Here is a 19,910-nt window from a genome sequence, read left to right on the forward strand (position 1 = left end):
AACAGTTCTTCGCATCAGGTGGCTCAAGCATTGAAGCTTCAGCTTAATCATCGGTCCTTCCAGGGAATATTCAGGACTGACTTCCTTTAGGATTGACTGGTTTGACCTCTTTGTTTTCCAAGGGGCTCTCAAGAGTCTTCTCCAACACCACAATCCAAAAGCATCAATTCTTCAGCTTTTAGCCTTGTCTATGATTCAACTCTCACATCCATACAGGACTACTGGAAAAACCATAGCTTTGACTAGATGGACCTTTGCTGGCAAAGTAATGTCTCTGCCTTTTAATATGTTGTCTAGGTTGGTCATAGCTTTTCTTCCAAGGAGTAATTGGCTTTTAATTTCATGGCTGCAATCATTGTCTGCAGTGATTTTGTAGCCCAAGAAAAGAGTGTCTGTCACTGTTTCTGTTGTTTCCCCATCTATTTGCCATGAAGTGATGGGAACAGATGCCATGATCTTAGTTTTTTGAAAGTTGAGTTTTAATAGAGGGACCATATATCAAACAATAAAGGCTGTTTATGGCAATCCCTCAGCAAACATTACACTCAGTGGTGAATAGTTGAAAGACTTATCTCTAAATTCAGAAACAAGCAAAGTTTGCCCACTCTCACCAATATCACTTCACATAATATGGCCAGTCCTAGCCAGCACAATCAAATAAGGAAAAGAAATCAAAGGCATCAAAATTGGAAAAGCAGAAGTAAAACTTGTTATTTACAGATATCATGATACTATATATAGAAACCTTAAAGCCTCTACCTAAAATCATTAGAAGTGATAAACAAAAACTGCAAAGTTGCAGAACAAAAGATTAATATACAGAAATCTGTTGTTTTCCCATATACTAATAATTAACTAATAATACTAATAATTAACTTCCCATATACTAATAAGAAAGCAGGAAAAAAATTGTTTAAAATATAATAAAAAAAATAAAATATAAGGAAATACATAGTAATAAGCTAGCACAGACAGTAAAGAGTCTGTTTGCAATGTGGGAGATGTGGGTCAGGAAGATCCCCTGGAGAAGGAAATGGCAACCCACTCCTGTATTCTTTTTTTTTTTTTTTTTCTATTTAGTTGGAGGTGAATTACTTTATAATATTATAGTGTTTTTTGCCATACACTGACATGAATCAGCCATGGATTTACATGCATTCCCCATCCTGATCCCTCCTCCCACCTCCCTCTCCACCCGATCCCTCTGGGTCTTTCCAGTGCACCAGCCCCAAGCACCTGTCTCATGCATCCAACCTGGGCTGGTGATCTGTTTCACCCTTGATAATATACATGTTTTGATGTTGTTCTCTCTAAACATCCCACCCTCGCCTTCTCCCACAGAGTCCAAAAGTCTGTTCTGTACATCTGTGTCTCTTTTTCTGTTTTGCATATAGGGTTATTGTTACCATCATGAAAAGATGTGCAACATCACTCATTATCAGAGAAATGCGAATCAAAACCACAATGAGGTACCATTACACGCCAGTCAGGATGGCTGCTATCCAAAAGTCTACAAGCAATAAATGCTGGAGAGGGTGTGGAGAAATGGGAACACTCTTACACTGTTGGTGGGAATGCAAACTAGTACAGCTGCTATGGAGAACAGTGTGGAGATTTCTTAAAAAATTGGAAATAGAACTGTCATATGACCCAGCAATACCACTTCTGGGCATACACACCGAAGAAACCAGATCTGAAAGAGACATGTGCACCCCAATGTTCATCACGGCACTGTTTATAATAGCCAGTACATGGAAGCAACCTAGATGTCTATCAGCAGACGAATGGATAAGGAAGCTGTGATACATATACACCATGGAATATTACTCAGCCATTAAAAAGAATTTATTTGAATCAGTTCTAATGAGATGGATGAAACTGGAGCCCATTATACAGAGTGAAGTAAGCCAGAAAGATAAAGACAAAGGCAGTATACTAATGCATATATATGTAATTTAGAAAGATGGTAACAATAACCCTATATCCACTCCAGTATTCTTGTCTGGAAAATACCATGGACAGAGGAGTCTGGGGGGCTACAATCCACAGGGTCTCAAAGAGTTGAGCACGACTGAGCAACTAGCACTTCAAACTTAATAAGGAGGTGAAAGACCTGTACTCTAAAAGCTATAAAATACTGATAAAGATAATTGAAGATGGTGTAAAGAAATGGAAATATATTCCATGTTCATGGATTGGGAAAATTAAACTTGTTAAAATGGTCACACTATCAAAAGCAAGCTGCATATTCAATGCAATCCCTCTTGAAATACCCCTGGCATTTTTCACAGAACTTTAGAATAAATAATTTTAAAATTTATATAGAACCACTACTTGCAAAGAAATCCTGAGCAAAAAGAACAAAACTGTAGGCATAACCAATCCAGACTTCAGAATATGCTACAAAGCTACTACAAAGTAATCAAAACAACATGATACTAGCATAAAAACAGAAGCATAGATCAGTGGAACAGAATGGCTCTCTCAACAGACAGCCCATTCATTTAATGTTTGCTACTCTATGACAAAGATGGCAAGAATATGCAATGGAAAAAAAAAAGACAGTCTCTTCAATAAGTGGTGCTGGGAAAACTGGACAGAAAAAAAATGAGGATAAAATGGTTCCTCACACTATGTACAAAAATAAAGTTGAAATGGATTAAAAACCTAAATGTAAGACTTGAAAACATAAAATTCCTAGAAGAAAACGTGCGTAAAACACACTTTGACATAAATATTAGCAATATTTTATTGGATGTATCTCCTAAGACAAAAGAAACAAAAATAAACCAAAGGGCTTAATTAAACTTAAAATTTTTGCAAAACAAATGAAACCATGGACAAATGAAAAGATAACCTATTGAATGTGAGAAAGTATTTTCAGATGATATGGCCAATAAGGGCTTAGTATTTAAAAAAAAATAAAAGGTCATATAACTCAATATCAAAAAACCAAACACCCAATTTAAAAGTGAGTAGAATACCTGAATAGACATTTTCCCAAAAACAATGTACAGATGACCACCAGACATATGAAAAGATGCTCAACATTGCACACCAAAACAAGAATGAGATAGCACCTCACACCAGTCACATTCAGTTCAGTTCAGTTCAGTTACTCATTCGTGTCTGACTCTTTGTGATCCCGTAAACTGCAGCATGCCAGGCCTCTCTGTCCATCAACAACTGCCAGAGTCCACCCAAACCCATGTCCATTGAGTTGGTGATGCCATCCAACCATCTTATCCTCTGTCATCCCCTTCTCCTCAATCTCTCCTCAATCTCTCCTCAATCTTCTCCTCAATCTTTCCCAGCATCAGGGTCTTTTCCAATGAGTCAACTCTTCGCATCAGGTGGCCAAAGTATTGGAGTTTCAGCTTCAACATCAGTCCTTCCAATGAACACCCAGGACTGATCTCCTTTAGGATGGACTGGTTGGATCTCCTTGCAGTCCAAGGGACTCTCAAGAGTCTTCTCCAACACCACAGTTCAGAAGCATCAACTCTTCTGTGCTCAGCTTTATTTGTAGTACAATTCTCACATCCATAAATGACCACTGGAAAAACCATAGCCTTGACTAGACAGACCTTTGTTGACAAAGTAACATCTCTGCTTTTTAATATGTTGTCTAAGTAGGTCATAACTTTCCTTCCAAGGAGTAAGTGTCTTTTAATTTCATGGCTGCAATAACCATCTGCAGTGATTTTGGATCCCCCCAAAAATAAAGTCAGCCACTTTTTCCACTGTTTCCCCATCTATTTGCCATGAAGTGATGGGACCAGATGCCATGATCTTAGTTTTCTGAATGTTGAGCTTTAAGCCAACTTTTTCACTCTTCTCTTTCACTTTCATCAAGAGTCTCTTTAGTTCTTCACTCTCTATCATAAGGGTGGTGTCATCTGTATATCTGAGTCACATTGGGGGTCATCAAAAAGTGTGCAAATAACAAATGATGGCAAGGATGTGGAGAAGGGGGAACCCTAGTGCACTGTTGGTGGGAATATATATTGCTGCAACCATTTTGAAAGCAGTATGGAAGCTTCTCAAAAAACTAAAAATAGCACTATAATTTGATCCAGCAATCCCACTTCAGGGTACATATCCAAAGAAATGAGAACACTAGTTTGAAAATATAAGTGCACTCCAGTAATCATGGCAGCATTATTTACAATAGCCAAATATGGAAGCAACCTAAGTGTCCATCAAAATATGAATGGATAAAAAATATGTTTTACATATATATTATGTACATATTTATATAGACACAATGAAACAGCCATATAAAAATAATATAATTTTGACTTTTGCAACAACTTGGAAGGACCTGGAGAGTACTATGTTCAGTGAAGTTAGATAGAGAAATACAAATATTTTTACATTGCCACTTATATGTAGAATCTAAAAAAAAAAGAATAAATATAACAAAAATTGAACCTGGCTCACAGAGAACAAACTAGTGGTTACTAATGGAGAGAGAAAAAGAAAGAATTTTATCTCATTGTTAAGGGATGTTTCTTTTAAACTTCACTGAAGAGAGTGAGTACTAATCATTGAACTTAAGTTCTTCTTTAATAAAGTGTTGAAAAGTGAAAGTGAAGTTGTTCAGTCATGTCCGACTCTTTGCAACCCCATGGACTGTAGCCTACTAGGCTCCTCCATCCATGGAATTTTCCAGGCAAGAGAAGTGGAATGGGTTGCCATTTCCTTCTCCAGGGGATCTTCCAGACCCCCCGCTATTGAACCTATGTCTTCTGCATTGCAAGCAGACGCTTTTACCATCTGAGCCACCAGGGAAGCTAAGAGTTATAGTTATTTAATTTTGGTATTTATCATTGTCATTATGAACTGCTGGAAAATACACTCTAATGTCACTGAAATATTGCATTGTTTATTGTAAGCATAACAAAAAATTTGTGAATATTTTAAAATAGCAATAATTTAAAGAGCAGGTTCTTATTTCTAAGGAGATAACTTATCATACACTTCAAGAATAGAATTGTTCTAAAACTTAGACACAATATTCTCTGCTCTAATTCTGAGAAAAGTCCAGAAAGATCATATTTAATCTTCATTTATTTAGCAAATACTACAAAATTCATTTATTTTTAATCAACATGGGGTTAATCCTAACAATGGTATCCTTATTAAGACTAAGAATGTGGACATGTGGTGGGAAAACAGCTTCATTTCAAGGTACTTAAACTACTTCACAAAGAGCATCCTAAGATTGGCAAAAAGAAGGCAATAACTTTGATAATGATAACAGGCTCACTGTAAAACATTATAGAAAAGACACACAAAATGAGTTGAAATTCCAAGTTTGTTGTTGTTGTTGTTTTTGTTCAGGTGCTAAGTTGTGTCTGACTTTTTGTGACCCCAGGAACTGCAGAACATCAGGCTTCCCTGTTCTTCACTATCTCCATGAGTTTGTTCAAACTCATGTGTATTGAGTGAGGCCATCCAACCTTCTCATCCTCTGTTGCCCTCTTCTTCTCTTGCCCTCAATCTTTCCCAGCATCAGAGTGTTTTCCAAACAGCTGGCTCTTCACAGCAAGTGGCCAAAGTATTGGAGCTGCAGCTTCAGTATCAGTCCTTCTTATGAATATTCAGGGTTGATTTCTTTTAGGATTGCTTGGTTTGATCTCCTTGCTCTTCAAGGGACTCTCAAGAATCCTCCAAGCTTCTTAATGTTAATTTAGTACATCAATGTACTAAACAACTTTCACCCCCAACTTACATTTATTATCTCTTTTCTTCCTAGCCAGGTCAAAATAATTGATCAGTTGACAAGTACATGACTGTCCAGTTAGAATGGCATGTTTTAAAATAAAATATATACATTAAAAAAAGGCCATAAAAGAATTAGAATTTGAGTATTGCTCATAAGTAAGTTGTGTGTGGATAACATCACAAAAGTGGGGTCCATTATAAATTTTTTTCTAATCATTAAGGGCAATAATTACATATTAAGAATAAAATCAGCAGAATTCCAAATAAGAAATGGTGAAGGATTGTTAGAAAATCATCATTTTTACAACTATTATAGTAATAACTGATTCGGGAAAACTCAAACAGATTCTAATTGTTTTATTCATGAGAGTATGTTGGGGAGAAATGTGTATGCTCTCAAAATCTTTCTATAGATTTCTTATTAGCTAATTACAAAGGGGAAATATTTATCTCCATGGTGAAGAAAGCAGTCAGGTAAAAATTTGTCTGTGGTAAAGAAGCACTTTAAGACCATGAAAAGAATCTTTTTCTGATTCTGGTAATAAATAAATGTCAATGTCTACTCAATTGAGCCTGAAGACTGTCCCCATCAAATGGCGGCAGTGTAATTGACATGGATGGAACAGTTAGTTATTCTGCTGTGACCTTCATATTTTTCAAAATGCTTGTAGTTGTATTTTTTCAGTTGACATTCATCAACCATAGAGTCTGTAGTGTCAAAAATATTTCAGTTATAACATGTCTAAAAGCCTTAATTCTGCTTTAATAGTTATGTTGACATTTGAGGAAAGCATCATAAAATAAAGAGCCCTATTGAGATAAATACATGCTGTCTTCTGGAGTGTTAAACTATTGGCAAGGATAACTTCAACTAAATAACCACAGCAGTTGGGCCCAGCATCAAGAATATGTCCAGTGACCCTCTTACATATCCTTCATTGATGATTGTTGTTCAATTGCTATGCTAGTTTTTTTTTTTTTTTTTTTCCTTTCACAGTAAAACTTGAGGATAGGTTTATGTAGATACTAGACTACTGATACTAAAAAGTTCTTTTTGGATTGTATTTTTATTATTATTCCTCAGCATTTGAAGATCAGAGTTCCTCCTTATGAAAATGATCATCATAAAAGCTACTGTAATATTTTTGCTCTATAAAAAACCTTCATTACCTTTGAAATTTTGATTGTCCTTCACTTCTATTGAACAGGACATCTTGTTAGACAGACTGAGAGTTTCTTCCACACTCTGTGAAAACTGTCTCTCCAACATTCAATGGAGTCCTATGGTCTAAAAGTAAGGACAAGAAGAGTGTAAAAGAGATAAATTGTTTATGCAAGGTGAACCAATGTCAATACAGAAGTTAGTTACTATGAAAATGCATGCCCCTGGGCTATTTACCTCATTAATTCATCTAACATTCTCATTATAAAAAAAAAAAAAAGACCAGAATATTCACTGCTAACAATAAGTCTTAGCATTGAGCAATAATTGCTATATGTCAGTTTATATGTATTATCATTTAATCCCCCCCAAAAAAAAAACCTATGAAGATATGCTATTATTAATCTTAGTTTACAGATGAGGGATTTAAAGTTAGAGAGCTTTGGTAATTATTAAGTGAGTAGTGGAGCAAGGCCTAAAATATTGTAGTATAAATCCAAACCTTGTGTGTTCTGCCTCTATGCACTGCAGATTTTTGCAAGAATATTCACATTTTAGCAGCTTACTTTCCACTTACTATGTGAGTAGAGCTACAAAAGACTAATACAGACATAAACTTCAACAACAGTAATATCAGTAATAATAGCTAACAAAACTGAATACTTGAAAATTGTCAACTAATATATTCATAGTTTTATCAACTAGCTGCAATTTATTTTAAAAAATATGTACTTAGAACAATAACAAATTAAGTTAGCCACCAGTGATTGTGATTTTTATGTGAATACAAAGCAAGAAGCACACTAGTAATCAGTATCAAGAGAGTTTAAGATAATATTCTTTATATTTGATAGATAAAGATTACAGAAACTAAAAAAGTTAATAGCAGAACTGAGTAATGATATAATGATGATCTAATACAGCTTTTATTTAGGTGGTATGAAATGTGAGTAGCTGATATAACGTATAAAAAGAGTTTCATGGCCAAATATATTTGGGAAACATTACAAAGTTAAATGATTTTGTAATTGCAGAAATTCATAAACCATTAATGTGCTAATATGTACTGTGAAACACCCAGAATTAGACTGACTAGGCAGTGCTTCCCAGAAATATTTGGGAATATTTTTGTTTTTTATAAAACTTCTTGAGTACCACTGAACAGTGAAAAAAAATACATATGTTACTCTACAGCCAGAAAACAGAGAATACACCTTCTTTTCAAGTGGCCATAGAATACATATATATAAGTATCCATACAATAGGCAACAAAGAAAATATTAATAATTTTCAAACAAACAAACAAAAAAAACAGGAAAAGGAAAATTCATATTTCAGACTTGAAGATAAGGATGTTGAATGGATTGCATGCAGCTAATTTTACTTCTTCCCAGTCCCCATTTTCCCTCCCTGCCAAAATGTAAAGTATAATTTTCTAAGCTCTAAACCCCAAAAAATTAGAAGGAAGATGAATGAGTGATAAGTGACTTAGTAAACCAGAGAAAACTGAATACAGGACTACAGGTGAGGAAAGCCTAGAGCCAATTCAGTCAACAACCAGAATCCTAAAATACTCAGGAATTGGCAGCAGCAAATGCTTTTGGAAATGGAGAGGGAGAGGACTGTAAAATAGGGTAATTTGACAATTTGTTTTAGAAATAGAATCCCAAATCATGTTTCCCGTCCTAGTAACAAAAAAGGTTTTTTGTTTTTTGAAGAGCTAAACCAGACACCTTCTGGATTCGGGAATGCCGGGAAAAATTGTGTGGGATTAGCATACTGAAAATTAAGAGGTTTGAATGAATATTTGCTTCTTGGGTGCTGAACCATGCCCCTCCCCGCTGCTTTAACCCCTCTTTGGCTCTCAGATGCTGGCAACCATATTCATGTGTACGCAGGAAATTTGAATGTTTTTTTTCTAGAGAAGTCAAAACTGCCCTAAGAGCAAAGAGAAATAATGTTATCAGTAGTTCTAGAAAATAATCCCAGCTAACAGTAGTGCATAGAACTTCAAATCATATGTTTTAGTCTCCATTCTCAGTTAATGAGTAATCAATTGTTACAAGATATTTGAAGAAAGTCTCCAAGAAGACCAACCAGGGAAACAATACAACTTGGAGGAAATAGTGACTGCTTAGAAATTAAAAATCTGAAAAAAATTTTTTAAAAAACCTATAAAAAAGGGACATTCAGATTTTTTTTTAAATGATAGATAGAAAAACATTTTTAAAGCTTGAAGATAAAATCACCCAGAAAAGAGAGAAAAAAGAGAATGAGATGGAAATTTGGAGAGAAAAGAATATTAGAAAACAAATCCAGGAAGTCCAATATCTGAAGATAAAAATTCTGGAATGATAGCAGAGATAAAATGGGGGTGGGGAAATAATCACACCAAAAAATCAAAATTATTTTCCATAAATGAAATACATCATCAAAAGGGGCTGCCAGTTATGCCAAACATTTGAAGTAAAATATAAATAAAATGCACTAAAATAAAAGCAAAGATTTTACAAACTTTCAGAAAGAGAGGGAGAAGTTAAGTACAAATCATTAAGAGTCAGAATGGCATTTAATTTCTTAACAGCAACATGAGAAACTAGAAGATAATGTGGTTACTTACCACACAGAGAAACCATCAGTTAAGATGAGGTTAGAAAAAAAGTCAGTTTCCAACATTCATGGTCACAAACAACTACCTCTTATAAAGAATTTCTCAGGAGTCTACTGAACAATATACTTAATCAAAATGAGGGAGAAAAAGTTAATAAGTAGAAATATGGAACATAAGATATTGGAAGTCCAAAATGAAAGAGAGTGATGAAAGAAATCGCAAGGAAAATGGTGAAAGTCCCAGGATGACTTCTCAGAAAAAAAATAAGAGATCAACTTGGTCTATATTGAGGCATGTGATAAAGCTCTAGGAAAGAGTTCTCTGCAAAGAAGAAATGAATAGAACACCAGGTGTCTGAATATATTGAAAAGAGGTTTCTTTTAAAATTTGTCCAGAATTTAAGTTTTGAAGGAATAAAAAAAACCAATGATACTGTACTAAATGACTTAGTTTTAGCATTACCATAGTCTTGGTAAAGTATGAAATGAATATGAATCAAGTCAAAATTATGATATAACTATATTTAGAATGATCAGGAAGGTACATGTGAGTGATGAGTGATGAGGAAAGATAGTCTTTATCTTTCATAGTGGAAAGTCAATAGAAAATACTTAAAACTGAAAATTTAAGAAACAAAAATGAAAGTGTTTTATTTAGAAATATAGAGGTAAATACCAAAACAATCAGCTGAAGAAGCTAAATAAATTTTAAAGAAGAGTAACTGAGCAGAGGGGACATGAGACTGTTGTTAAAATACTCACTTTAAACAAATCTTGGGGGTAGGAGTTAAGATGATGGAGGAATAGGATGGGGACACCACTTTCTCCCCCACAAATTCATCGAAAGATCATTTGAATGCCGAGAAACCTCCACAAAACAACTTCTGATTGCTAGCAGAGGACATCAGACACCCAGAAAAGCAGTCTATTGTCTTCAAAAGGAGGTAGAACAAAATATAAAAGATAAAAAGAGAGACAAAAGAGTTAGGGATGGAGATCCATCCTGGGAAGGGAGTGTTAATAGAGGAAGTTTCCAAACACCAGGAAACCCTCTCACCGGTGGGTCTGGGGGAAGTTTTTCAATCTCAGAGGGCAACCTAACTGGGAGGAAAAACAAATAAAACCCACAGATTACATGCCTAAAAACAACTCCCAGCAGAAAAGTACCCCAGACGCTCACATTCGCCACCAGCAAGTGGGGGCTGAACAGAGAGGAGGGGCGGCAGCATTGCTTAGGGTAAGGACCAGGCCTGAAAGCCCTGAGAGCAATCTGAGGGAGCTAATGAGAGATAGCAACTTACACTGTGGAATAGCAAGAGGGAGAGAATTGACCTGGGAAAAGCCCTAAACTTAGGCACTACCTGCCTGTTCCCAGAACAAAGGGACTGAGTGAATACCAGAGAAGAGCTAGCCTGCTGCAGAATGGCCCATCCTCCTCTGGAGGCAGGAGGCAGGGGGGAGGGGAAAGGGGCAAACTTGGCCCCAGAGATTGCATCACTTACCAAACTGCAAACAGGCTTCCAGTCTCTAACCAAAGACTTCCTGAGATTCTGGATGGTTGACATCCGCTGGGAGGGTCACAGCCAGAAATCAGGTTCCCAGAAGAGACACAAGGTGCACCTGACCAGCATGCCCAGATACTGAGGCTGGGACCACAGAGTAAGGTGCACTGCACCTGGGGAGAGTGTGCTCGTCAAGCTCCTGGTTGCCTGAGCTGCTCAGACGGGGAAGGCACAAAACGCAGGCCCAACCGAGTCTGGGCCTTTGTGGAGTACCCAAGAACCTGAACCAGAGCGGCTTAGGCCTGGGAAGTGCACACAACTCAGGGCCCGCTCCCTGTGGAACAACCTGGAGCCTGAGCAGTGTAGACGGGGAAAGCACACACGCCATGAGCAGGGGCAAACCCAGTGTGGCTGGAACACTGCGAGTACTCCCCACACACGCCAGTGATATTTGTCTACAGTGCCCCTCCCTCCCCACAGCCCGACTGAACAAGGGAACCTAAACAAGAGACCACCTCCACCCACTTGTGTCAGGGCGGAAACCAGACACTGAAGAGACCTGCAAACAGAAGCCAAATAAACAAAGGGAACCGCTTGAGAAGTGACAGGTAAAACAGATTAAAATCCCTGTAGCTAACATCGACTACACTGGAAGGGGCCTATAGATATTGAGAAGTGTAAGCTGGAACAATGAGCTATCTGAAACTGAACTGAACCCACACTGCCTGCAACAGCTCCAGAGAAATTCCTATATATATTTTTACAATTATTATTTTTTTTAATTAAAAAAAAAATTCTTTCTTTTTTTTAAAGTCTTCTATTACTCCTCTATTACTCCTTAATTTTCATTTTTATAACCCACAGTAACCTGGCAAAAAAAAAAAAAAAAAGAAAAAAAAGACCCTAATTTTCCTTTATTTTATTTTTTCATTTATTTTTATTAGTTGGAGGCTAATTACTTTACAATATTGTAGTGGGTTTTGTCATACATTGACATGAATCAGGAATGGATTTACATGTATTTCCCATCTCGATCCCCCCTCCCACCTCCCTCTCTACCTGATCCCTCTGGGTCTTCCCAGTGCACCAGGCCTGAGCATTTGTCTCATGCATCCAACCTGGGCTGGTGATCTGTTTCACCCTAGATAATATACATGTTTCGATGCTGTTTTCTTGAAATATCCCACCCTCGCCTTCTCCCACAGAGTCCAAAAGTCTGTTCTGTACATCTTGGCTCTTTTTCTGTTTTGCATATAGGGTTATCATTACCATCTTTCTAAATTCCATATATATATGTTAGTATACTGTAATGGTCTTGATCTTTTTGGCTTACTTCACTCTGTATAATGGGCTCCAGTTTCATCCATCTCATTAGAACTGATTCAAATGAATTCTTTTTAATGGTTAAAGCACATTTCATGTATATTTCTTAAATTTTGTTTTGTTTTTTTATATTGTATTTTTAAGAGTCTAACCTCTACTCTAGATTTTTAATCTTTGTTTTTCAGTATTTGATATCAATTTTGGACATTTAAGAATCCAATATTCAGCACCCATTTTTACTCAGGAGTGTGATTACTGGTTTGATCACTCTCTCCCCCTTTTGATTCTCCTTTTTCTCCCCCAGATCACCTCTATTTCCTCCCTCCCCCTTCTCTTCTCAATCCAATTTTGTGAATCTCTGTGGGTGTTCTGGGCTGCAGAGAACACTTACTGCCTAGATCTGTCTCTCTTCTCTTGAATCCCCCCTTTTCTCCTCCTGCTCATCTCTATACCCTTCCTCCCTCTCCTCTTCTTCATGTAACTCTGTGAACCACTCTGGGTGTCCCTCACTGTGGAGAATCCTTTCACCATTAACCTAGAAGTTTTATTATCAGTGCTGTATGGATGGAGAAGTCTTGAGGCTACTGGAAGAATAAGACTGAAATCCAGAGGCAAGAGGCTTAAGCCCAAAACCTAGAATACCAGAGAACTCCTCACTCCAGGGAACATTAATTAATAAAAGATCATCCCACAGCCTCCATACCCACACTGAATCCAACCACCACCCAAGAGCCAATAAGTTCCAGAGCAAGACATACCATGCAACTTCTCCAGCAATGCAGTAACAGAGCCCTGAGCATCAATATACAGGCTGCCCAAAGTCACACCAAACCCATAGACCCATTTCAAGACTCAGTACTAGACACTCCATTGCACTCCAGAGAGAAGAAATCCAGCTCCACCCACCAAAACACCGAGGCAAGCTTCCCTAAGCAGCAAACTTCAACAAACCAAACGTCCAGCCCCACCCACTGGGAGAAACCTCAACAATTAAAAGGAACCACAGACTACCAGAAAACAGAAAGGCAACCCAAAACAGAGCAATCTAAATACGATGAAAAGGCAGAGAAATACCCAGCAGGTAAAGGAACATGAAAAATGACCACCAAGCCAAACAAAAGAGAATGAAATAGGGAATCTACCTGAAAAAGAATTTAGAATAATGATGATAAAAAATGATCCAAAATCTGGAAAACAAAATAGAGTTACAGATAAATAGCCTGGAGACAAGGATTGAGAAGATGCAAGAAATGTTTAACAAGGACCTAGAAGAAATATAAAAGAGTCAATTAAAAATGAATAATGCAATAAGTGAGATCAAAACACTGTGGAGGGAACCAACAGTAGAATAATGGAGGCAGAAGATAGGTTAAGTGAGGTAGAAGACAAAATGGTGGAAATAAATGAAGCAGAGAGGAAAAAAGAATCAAAAGAAATGAGGACAGCCTCAGGGAACTCTGGGACAATGTGAAACACCCCAACATTCGAATCACAGGAGTCCCAGAAGAAGAAGACAAAAAGAAAGGCCATAAGAAAATACTTGAGGAGATAATAGCTGAAAACTTCCCTAAAATGGGGAAGGAAATAGTTACACAGGTCCAAGAAACCCAGAGAGTGTCAAACAGGATAAACCCAAGGTGAAACACCCAAAGACACATATTGATCAAATTAACAAAGATCAAACACAAAGAACAAATATTAAAAGCAGCAAGGGAGAAAGAACAAATGACACACAAGGGGATTCCCATAAGGTTAATAGCTGATCTTTCAATAGAAACTCTTCAGGCCAGAAGGGAATGGCAGGACATACTTAAAGTAATGAAAGAGAATATCCTACAACCCAGATTACTGTACCCAGCAAGGATCTCATTCAGGTATGAAGGAAAATTCAAAAGCTTTACAGATAAGCAAAAGTTGAGAGAATTCAGCACCACCAAACCAGCTCTTCAACAAATGCTAAAGGATCTTCTCTAGACAGGAAACACAGAAAGGTTGTATGAACACAAACCCAGAATAACAAAGCAAGTGGCAATGGGACCATACCTATCAATAATTAGCTTAAATGTAAATGGGTTGAATGCCCCAACTAAAAGACAAAGCCTGGCTGAATGGATACAAAAGCAAGACCCCTATATATGCTGTCTACAAGAGACCCACCTCAAAACAAGGGACACATACAGACTGAAAGTGAAGAGCTGGGAAAAAAAAAAAAAATATATATATATATATATATATATATATATATATATATATATATATATATATTTCATGCAAATGGAGACCAAAGAAAGCAGGGTTCGCAATACTCATATCAGATAAAATAGACTTTCAAATAAAGGCTGTGAAAAGAGACAAAGAAGGGCAGTACATAATGATCAAAGGATCAATCCAAGAAGAAGATATAAAAATTATAAATATATATGCACCCAACATAGGAGCACCAAAATATGTCAGGCAAATGCTAACAAGAATGAAAGGGGAAATTAACAATAACACAATAAAAATGTGAGAATTTAATACCCCACTCACACCTATGGATAGATCAACTAAACAGAAAATTAAGAAGGAAACACAAACTTTAAATGACACAACGGTCCAGCTAGACATAATTGATAACTATAGGACATTTCACCCCAAAGCAATCAATTTCACCCTTTTCTCAAGTACTCACGGAACTTTCTCCAGAATAGATCACATTCTAGGCCATAAAACTAGCCTTGGTAAATTAAAAAAAAAAAAAAAATGAAATCATTCCAGTCATCTTTTCTGATCACAATGCAGTAAGATTAGATCACAATTACAAGAAAAAAAAATATTAAAAATTCCAACATAAGGAAGTTATTCAGATAACCAACAAATCATCAATTCAGTTCAGTCACTCAGTCATGTCTGACTCTCTGGCACCCCATGAATCGCAGCACACCAACAAATCTTAGAAGAAATCAAAAAGGAATCAAAATATGCATAGAAACGAATGAAAATGAAAACACAACAACCCAAAACTTATGGGACACTTTAAAAGCAGGGCTAAGGGGAAGGTTCATTGCATTACAGGCTTACCTCAAGAAACAAGAAAAAGTCAAATAAATAACCTAACTCTATACCTAAAACAACTAGAGAAGGAGGAAATGAAGAACCCCAGGGTTAGTAGAAGGAAAGAAATCTTAAAAATTATGGCAGAAATAAATGCAAAATAAACTAAAGAGATCATAGCAAAAATCAACAAAGCTAAAAGCTGTTTTTTTGAAAAGATAAACACAATTGACAAACCATTAGCCAGACTTATCAAGCAACAAAGGGAGAAGAACCAAATCAACAAAATTAGAAATGAAAAAGGAGAAATCACAACAGACAACACTGAAATACAATGGATCATAAGAGACTACTACCAGCAGCTCTATCCTAATAAAACGGACAACTTGGAAGAAATGCACAAATTTTTAGAAAAGTATAACTTTCCAAAACTGAACCAGGAAGAAATAGAAGATATTAACAGAGCCATCACAACCACGGAAATCGAAACTGTAATCAGATACCTTCCAGCAAACAAAAACCCAGGACCAGAGGGCTTCAGAGCTGAATTCTACCAAAAATTTAGAGAAGAGCTAACACCTATCTTACTCAAACTCTTCCAGGAAATTGTAGAAGAATGCAAACTTCCAAACTCATTCTATGAGGCCACCATTACCCTAATTCCAAAACCAGACAAAAAGGCCACAAAAAAAGAAAACAGCAGGCCAAGATCACTGATGAACATAGATGCAAAAATCCTTAACAAAATTCTAGCAAACAGAATCCAACAACATATTAAAAAAATCTTACATCATGACCAAGTGGGCTTTATCCCAGGAATGCAAGGATTCTTTAATATCCACAAATCAATCAGTGTAATACACCACATTAACAAATTGAAAGATAAAAACCATATGATTATCTCAATAGATGCAGAAAAAGTCTTTAAAAAATTCAAAATCCATTTATGATAAAAAAAAAAAAATTCTCCAGAAAGCAGGAATAGAAGGAACACACCTCAACATAATAAAAGCTATATATGACAAAACCGCAACAAACATTATCCTCTATGGTGAAAAACTGAAAGCATTTCCCTTAAAGTCAGGAAGAAGACAAGGGTGCCCACTCTCACCTCTATGATTCAACATAGTTTTGGATGTTTTGCCCCAGCAATCAGAGCAGAAAAAGAAATAAAAGGAATCCAGAATTGGAAAGAAGAAGTAAAACTCTCACTGTTTGCAGATGACATGACCTCTACATAGAAAACCCTAAAGACTCTACCAGAAAATTACTAGAGCTAATCAATGAATACAGTAATGTTTCAGGATATAAAATTAACACACAGAAATCCCTTGCATTCCTATACACTAACAATGAGAAAACAGAAAGAGAAATTAAAGAAACAATACCATTCACCATTGCAACAAAAATAATAAAATACTTAGGAGTATATCTACCTAAAGAAACCAAAGAGCTATATATAGAAAACTATAAAACACTGATGAAAGAAATCAGAGAGGATGCAAATAGATGGAGAAATGTACTGTGTTCATGGATTGGAAGAATCAATATTGTGAAAATGACTATACTACCCAAAGCAGTCTACTGATTCAATGCAATCCCTATGAAGCTACCAATGGTATTTTTCACAGAACTAGAGCAAATAATTTCACGATTTGTATGGAAATACAAAAAACCTCGAATAGTCAAAGGAATCTTGAGAAAGAAGAATGGAACTGAAGAATCAACCTGCTTGTCTTCAGGCTCTACTACAAAGCCATAGTCATCAAGACAGTATGGTACTGACACAAAGACAGAAATATAGATCAATGGAACAGAATAGAATGGAACAGAATCCATGTACCTATGGATAACTTATATTCGACAAAGGAGGCAAGGATATACAATGGAAAAAAGACAACCTCTTTAACAAGTGGTGCTGGGAAAACTGGTCAATCACTTGTAAAAGACTGAAACTAGAACACTTTCTAACACCATACACAAAAAGAAACTCAAAATGGATTAAAGATCTAAATATAAGACCAGAAACTGTAAAACTCCTAGAGGAGAACATAGGCAAAACACTCTCCCACATAAATCACAGCAAGATCCTCTATGATCCACCTCCCAGAATATTGGAAATCAAAGCAAATATAAACAAATGGGACCTAATGAAACTTAAAAGCTTTTGCACAACAAAGGAAACTATCAGCAAGGTGAAAAGACAGCCTTCAGAATGGGAGAAATTAATAGCAAGCGAAGCAACAGTCAAAGGATTAATCTAAATAATATACAATCAACTCCTGCAGCTCAATTCCAGAAAAATAAATGACCCAATCAAAAATTGGGCCAAAGATCTAAACATACATTTCTCCAGAGAAGATATACAGATGGCTAAGAAACACATGAAAAGATGCTCAACATCACTCATTATCAGAGAAATGCAAAACAAAACCACAGTGAGGTACCATTACACACCAGTAGGATGGTTGCTATTCAAGTCTATAAGCAATAAATGCTGGAGAGGGTGTGGAGAAAAGGGAACCCTCTTACACTGTTGGTGGGAATGCAAACTAGTACAGCCACACTGGAGAACAGTGTGGAGATTCATTAAAAAACTGGAAATATAACTATCATATGACCTAGCAATCCCACTCCTGAGCATACACACCAAGGAAACCAGATCTGAAAGAGAAACGTGTACCCCAATATTCATCACAGCACTGTTTATAATTCAGGACATGGAAGCAACCTGGAAGCCCATCAGCAGACGAATGGATAAGGAAGCTATGGTACATATACACTATGGAATATTACTCAGCCATTAAAAAGAATTCATTTGAATCAGTTTTAATGAGATGGATGAAACTGGAACCCATTATACAGAGTGAAGTAAGCCAGAAAGATAAAGACTTATACAGTATACTAATGCATATATATGGAATTTAAAAAGATGGTAATGATAACTCCATATACAAAACAGAAAAAGAGACACAGATGTACAGAACAGAATTTTGGACTCTGTGGGAGAAGGCGAGAGTGGGATGTTCTGAGAGAATAGCATTGAAACAAGTATACTATCAAGTGTGAAACAGATCACCAGCCCAGGTTGGATGCATGGTACAATTGCTCATGGCTGGTGCACTGGGAAGACCCAGAGGGATGGGATGGAGATGGAGGTGGGATGGGGGATCGGGATGGGGAACACGTGTAAATCCATGGCTGATTCATGTCAATGTATGGCCAAAACCACTACAATATTGTAAAGTAATTAGCCTCCAACTAATAAAAATAAATGAAATAAATAAATAAATAAATAATAGCTAAATGAGAGGGTGGAATGTTTCAAGAGAACAGCATCAAAACATGTATATTATCTATGGTGAAACAGATCACCAGCCCAGGTTGGATGCATGAGACAAGTGCTTGGGCCTGGTGCATTGGGAAGACCCAGAGGGACTGGGTAGAGAGGGAGGTGGGAGGGGGATCAGGATGGGGAATACATGTAAATCCATTGCTGATTCATGTCAATGTATGACAAAACCCACTACAATATTGTAAAGTAATTAGCCTCCAACTAATGAAAATAAATGAAAAAAAAAGAAAAGTTAAAAAATAAAATAAAAGAATAGCTAAATAAAAAAAAAATCTTGGGTAAATATTAGACTGTGTGTATGAGTAACTGTTTAAAGTAATCATTATATTAAAATAACATGCTCCTTTTCTTCCATAAATCTAGAATAAATAAAGTAGAAATAAAAAAGAACAATAATCCACGAAGCTACTTATATGTAGGCAGTTCTTTTGTCCTTTTCCTTTTTGTCTATTTCTGTTCTGTTTAATCTTTAATTATAAAAATGAGATCACTAGGTAACACTTAACTCCTGAGTTCAGCTCTACTAAGTGTACGCAATGCCTTGCCCAACATATTGATTTCTTTCTTGGATTAAAAGAAATAAAAATGAATAATTAAGTAGTTAAAGAATGAACAGAAATTCAGCAGTAACATAAATTTAAATGCACTGTACGAAACAACTCAAGGGTATGATGATATCAAAATCATTATTACAGATTTATATAGAACACAATGCCAAGCTTTACTTCAAAACTTATGTCATTGTCCAAAGTCAGAGGAAATTTTATAGTCTTAAATATTTGAATTACTAAGAAGACAAAAATAAACATTCATTCAAGAAGCTTTAATAAGAAAAAAATGAAATAGGGAAAGCAAAATGAAGAAATCAATAAAGGCCAAAAATCATGTTAGAAAACAAAAATACAGTATAGCTGAAAAAATATATAATCTGATAATTTGGGAAAATATATGAGAATACATCAAAAAAAAAAACCTGTGCTGTTATAATTTAAAATCTAAGTGAAATGGAATTTTTCCCAGGTAAATATGAACTACAAAAGTACCTTAGGAAGATGTGTGATCACTAAATATACTAGCAACAATAGGAATGATTAAGAAATCAGTGAAAAGTTTATCCTGTGAAAATACATAAAGACTAGCTGGCTAAATAATAAATTCTTCAAAACTTTAAGGAAAATATATTTCTGATGTTTAT

Source organism: Dama dama, chromosome X (assembly GCF_033118175.1).
Source record: "Dama dama isolate Ldn47 chromosome X, ASM3311817v1, whole genome shotgun sequence".
Taxonomy (NCBI): Eukaryota; Metazoa; Chordata; class Mammalia; order Artiodactyla; family Cervidae; genus Dama; species Dama dama.